The sequence below is a fragment of the Rhinoraja longicauda genome, chromosome 9 (assembly GCF_053455715.1).
Source record: "Rhinoraja longicauda isolate Sanriku21f chromosome 9, sRhiLon1.1, whole genome shotgun sequence".
Lineage (NCBI taxonomy): Eukaryota > Metazoa > Chordata > Chondrichthyes > Rajiformes > Arhynchobatidae > Rhinoraja > Rhinoraja longicauda.
The window spans coordinates 24,467,212-24,473,211 of record NC_135961.1 but is presented as its reverse complement, the minus strand read 5'-3'; positions in this window follow the sequence as shown (position 1 = coordinate 24,473,211).

Here is a 6,000-nt window from a genome sequence, read left to right as displayed (position 1 = left end):
TGCTCATCGGGTCCATGGCAAGTCACCTTTTAAAGGGGGGAGGAAGCCTGGATGAAGCCGTTATGGTTAAAGGGAGAATGTGTAAGCTCAATATGGATAGTACTGGAGGAGGTCAGGGTTGATGGTGCCTGGAGTTGTGATGCAGCAACGACTGTGCTATTGTCCTGCAGTTGGTGCATCTTATATGCTCTGACCCTTTCTGACAGTCTATGGTTAACATGGACTATTTCAAAAGCCTGCACCACTCCCTTAGCCTTTTTCTTCAACTTCCTTGATTTCCCCTCAATGGAACTTCTCCATTTAAGATGAAATTGCAAAAGTTATTAATGATAATGAAAAAATGAAATTAAGTAGGTGTGTCTAGAACCAGAGGCCATAGCAACAGAATAAAGGACGTACCTTTAGAAAGGAGATGAGGAGGAAGGGTCTTTAGCCAGAGGGTGGCAAATCTGTGGAATTCATTGCTGTGGAGGCCGTCATTGGATATTTTTAAGGCAGAGGTTGACAGATTCTTGATTAGTATGGGTGGCAGTGGTTGGGTAAATGTAAAATTGTCCCTAGTGGGTGTAGGATAGTGTTAATGTACGGGGATCACTGGGCGGCACGGACTTGGAGGGCCGAAAAGGCCTGTTTCCGGCTGTATATATATGATATGATATGATAAGGCAGGAGAATGGGGTTGAGAGGGAAAGATAGATCAGCCATGATTGAATGGCGAGGTAGACTTGATAGGCCAAATGGCCTAATGCTGCTCCTATAACTTATAAAACATATGAACTTATGGCCACACCAGAAACTGTACTAACTTAACCAACTCAGTTTCCCATTGACTTAGAGAGGAGTCATCACGGTTTTACTGTTTAGAATTTCAATCAGTCGATTCGGGAAGAAACAGCGTCATTCTTGTTACTAAAGAGCCACCTATGAGTGACATGAGCGACATTTGCTCATGACACAACAGATGTTTATAAATAAAGCTTAAAATTGATCCTTTCGGAAGTGTGTTTGTGGGATTTGTGAATGCAGTTTATTCTGTCATTGAGTCACATTCAAAAGAGGTCACTACCGATAGAGTCTTTCTTTGAAAATAATTGTAACATACGTTAACAAAACACAGGTGCACAGGGAAGAATAAGTGCTCAATTTCCTTAAATACGTAAAGCCATTCACCAGCAGAGGGAGGTGCATGCAAATATCCTGGAAAATTCATTAGCAAATGAACAGGTACAAGTGTTGGTGGAAGTGCTGGAGAGATGCATATGTAAAATAGCAACACCAGTTATAATGCCTTCAGTGGGGCAATAGTTCTTAAGGTGCCTCACAGGAGTATTTACAAACAATATTTTGGCAAAAACCATGCAAAGAGACTAGGCGGCAATTAAATGGAGACACAAGGAACTGCAGATGCTAGATTGAATAAAATAGAAAGTGCTGGAGTAACTCAGCAGGTAAGTCAGAACTTGTATCGGCAAGGTATCCCATAAAGTCTGAAGAAGGGCCCCAACCTGAAACATGATTTCCAGTAATGTTGCCTGACCTGTTGAGTTATTTAGTTTAGGTTAGTTTACTTTAACTTATTGTCACATGTACTGAGGTACAGTGAAAATCTTTTGTTGTGTGCTAACCAGTCAATGGAAAGACAATGCATGATTACAATTGAGCCATCCACAGTGTACAGATACATGATAAAGGGAATAATGTTTAGTGCATGATAACATCCAGCAACGTCCAATTAAAGAGGTAGATGGTAGCTCAGGACTGTTCTCTAGTTGTCGATAGAATGGTTCAGCTGCCTGAAAACAGCACAGAAGAAACTGTCCCTGAATGTGGAGATATGCGTTTTCACATTTCTATACCTCTTGCCTGATGGGAGAAGGGAGAAGAGAGAGGGTGAGACTTATCCTTGATTATGCTGGCAGCCTTGCTGAAGCAGGGTAATATGTAGATAGTCATGGAAGGGAGGTTGGTTTACGTGATAGTCTGGGCTGCGTCCATAATTCTCCGCAATTTCTTGTGGTCTTGGATGGAGCTGTTCCCAAACCATTCTGTGATGCATTCCGACAAAATGCTTTTTCCAAACACAGTTTGTGTTTTGCACCAATTGACATCTGTCAAAAAAGGTCAATTGTGGGATGAGACAGGATCCCAGAAACAGATTATTTCACAACGGAATTCCAGAGTTTTGTGTCAAACAGATGACAGCATGATAAATATATTTGGACGAGTGGATGTCTAAAACTAGCAGAAATGGCAGAGGATTTGTCGGGTTAGAAAATGCTACAGATACAGTGGCATGATAGAAGGGGGACAAGGCTTGCAACGTGATGGAGAGATTTGAAAATAAGGATATTCTGAAACGGAGAGATGGCTGGACAATGTCAACACATGTAGATGGGTGACCAGTTGGCATGAGTTGGGAAATGGGCAGCAGAGTTTCTTCGTTTAGTTTAGGATACAGCATGGAAACAGGCCCTTCAGCCCACCGAGTCCACGCCGACCCACGATAACCCACATACTAGTTCCATGTAATTCCAGTTTTGCATCCTACGCACTAGAGGCAACTTTACAGAAGCCAATTATCCTACAAACCTGCACATCTTTGGAATGCGGGAGGAAACTGGAGCACCCGGAGAAAACCCATGCGGTCACTGGGAGAACGTACAAACTCCATTCAGACAGCACCATAATCAGGATCAAAGCTGTGTTGCTGGTACTGTAATGCAGCAACTCTACTGCTGCAATACAGTGCTGCCCCAAAATTGGACACATGTCTCTCACTGCCTCTCTCGTGTAACAGACAGCTTTATAAAAAAAAAAATTTTTGATAATTATTACTGAGTTCATATTTACAGGAACTGCAAGGATATTTTTGAAACTGCAATAATTATCTAATGGTTTTAAAAAACTGTCTGTTACACGAGAGATGTAGTGAGAGATGTTTGTCTGAGGATGACTGGCAGAAGCTATTTTGGGGATTTTGCAAGGTACTAATTGTGCATTGGTGAATGAATGCGTATTGTAAACTGACTCTACCAGTGTTGTCTAAATCCTAGCCTGCAACACAACCCTGGAATGCTTATTCTCATTTATTCTCGTTTCTGCCTGGTATTGATTACCTATATTTGAATTCTATGTTAGAAGCAGGATGACAAAGGAAGTGGCAACACTGCTGCAGGACAATATAACAAAGTTTGTTCAAAAAGAGTGCATGTTTCAGAGAGGATTTAAATAGTTGCTTGCTGAGGGTGGAGGAGAAGATGGATCAATCCCCTGGGCGTGTGCTCCTCCAAGTTTTTAGTTTCATTTTAGTTTTCAGTTTAGATTGTGGTCATGTGTACCGAGGCACAGTGAAAAGCTTGTCAGGGTTGTCAGAGCTGTTAATCGTGAAACTCAACAGGAAACATTATCAATGCAGTCAGCTAACTCAGGATTGAAGGGAATGCAGAGAAAAATGCAATGATCACATCTAGAAGAAGTTGAATGCAAGGAACTGCAGATACTGCTTTAGAAAAAATGACACAAAGTCAAGTCAAGTCAAGTCAATTTTATTTGTATAGCACATTTAAAAACAACCCACGTTGACCAAAGTGCTGCACATCTGATTAGGTGCTGGAGTAGCGAGTCAGGCCCCATCTCTGGAGAATATGGTAGGTCACGTTTTGGGTCAGGACCCTTCTTCATCTGTTTATTCACAAAATGCTGGAGTAACTCAGCAGGTCAGGCAGCATCTCGGGAGAGAAGGAATGGGTGATGTTTCGGGTCGAGACCCTTCTTCAGACTGATGTCGGGGGTGGGACAAAGGAAGGATATAGGTGGAGACAGGAAGATAGAGGGAGATCTGGGAAGGAGGAGGGGAAGGGAGGGACAGAGGAGCTATCTGAAGTTGGAGAAGTCGACGTTCATACCACCGGGCTGCAATCTGGACAGGTTATAAATCTTGGCACCTTATGTGAATGACCTTTTGTTTAGAATTCACATGTAAAATTCTGTTTGTGTTCCCCAAAATCAATGGTTTCAGGAATGATACGGGAAAAAGGGAGAAGGCTGGGATCCTTCCACAGACCAGCTGAAGGTGCTTTTGCCTCACCAACAGCTCAATTGAGCCTCGTCTATGTACAAATTGCCATCTTGTCACTCGCTTTCTTGCTTTTACATATCAACTTTGTCTTAAGTAGATTTTGATATATATATAATAGGCTCGTTGGTGAACTAGTTAAGGAGTTGTACACTTTCCTGGAGGAGAAACTTACCCATGACTTCATGGACTTAGGGGTGGCACGGTGGCGCAGTGGTAGAGTTGCTGCTGGTTCGATCCTGACTATGGGTGCTGTCAGTACAGAGTTTCTACATTCTCCCTGTGACCTGCGTGGGTTTTCCCCGGGTGCTCCGGTTTCCTCCCATACTCCAAAAATGTCCAGGGTTGGAGGTTACTTGGCTTTGATAAAATTGTAAATTGTAAATTGTCCCTAGTGTGTGTAGGATAGTGTTAGTGTGCAGGGATTGCTGGTCAGTGTGGACTTGGGGGCTGAGGGTCTGTTTCCGTGCTGTATCATTCTTCCAACTTCCAACAGGTAGGACAGATGAGGAACATCACACCTTTACATTGGGTCATGAAGACATCGCAGGATGTGCAGCAATTGGTTTGTTCAAAAATAGGTGTCTCATTAAACCCTGTGAATACAGACCAGTCAGCTTCACTTCAGTGATCAGCAAAGAACTATAAACAACAAGAGGATCAGAATTACCAGTCACTTAGGCATGTGCGGACCGATTTGGCAATGCCTGCACGGCTCAGCTAACCTAATAACACGTTTTTAATGAACATAGAGGCTTAATGACGGAAAACTGATTGATGAGGCTTATAAGGTCTTTCATTAGAAAATGCAACATAGGCTTATCATCAAGATTGAAAAACAGGAAAGCAACCATGGATCGAAAATTATTTGAGTAAAAAGATAAAGATTAATAATGAAAGATTGCTTTGTGGTCAAAAGGGAATTGTGCAGTGGAGCTCCTACTAGGATCATTGCTTTAATGACTTGGGCCTGTGGTGCATAATTTCCATATCAGCAGGTGACAAAAAATATGAGGCATAATGAACTGTGAAGAGGACAGTAATGGACTTCAATGAGGTATGGACAGAGTGGTATGGACTGATGGGGGGCAGACGAAATAATGTTGATAAATTTGAAGAGAACCTTTGGTAGAAAGAACGTGAAGGGACATTGTAAATTAGAGGGCACATTTCTAATAGGAATACGTGCTTGGAGAGATCTAGTGGTGGGTGGACATAGTTCCCAGAAATAGGCAGAAAAGGTTGAGAGAGTGGTTAAAAAATAAAGGGGATTCTGGGTTTTAGAGAGATGCAGAGTATATGAGAATGGAGATCATGATAAACCTTCATAAGGGAGAGCACAGTGGTACAGCTGATAGAGCTGCTGCCTCAGTGCGCCAGTGACCCATGTTCGATCCTGACCTCGTCTGCTATCTGTTTGGAGATTGCATGTTCTCCCTGTGATCGAGTGGGTTTCCTCCGGTTTCTTCCTACATCCCAAAGATGAGCGGGTTTGTAGGTTAATTGGCCTCTGCGAATTGCTCTTAGTGTGTAGGGAATGGAGGATAAAGTGGGATAACATAGAACTAGTGTGAACAGGTGATCGATTGTCGGCGTGGGCTCGGTGGGCCAAAAAGCCTGTTTCAATGCAGTATATCTAAACTAAGCTAAACTAAACTAAACTAAACTAAACTAAACTAAACTAAACTAAACTAAACTAAACTAAACTAAACTAAACTAAACTAAACTAAACTAAACTAAACTAAACTAAACTAAACTAAATTAAACTAAATCATTGGTTTCTACACAGCTGGTGTATTGTGTCTATTTCCAGGTATGGTACGTTAAATGTGAAGCAATTCATCTCTGATGAACACCCATCTTCTTCATTTTAGTCAGCTTTGTGATCCTTGCCGAATGCTGCACTGTCCACTGGAAGAATGCGG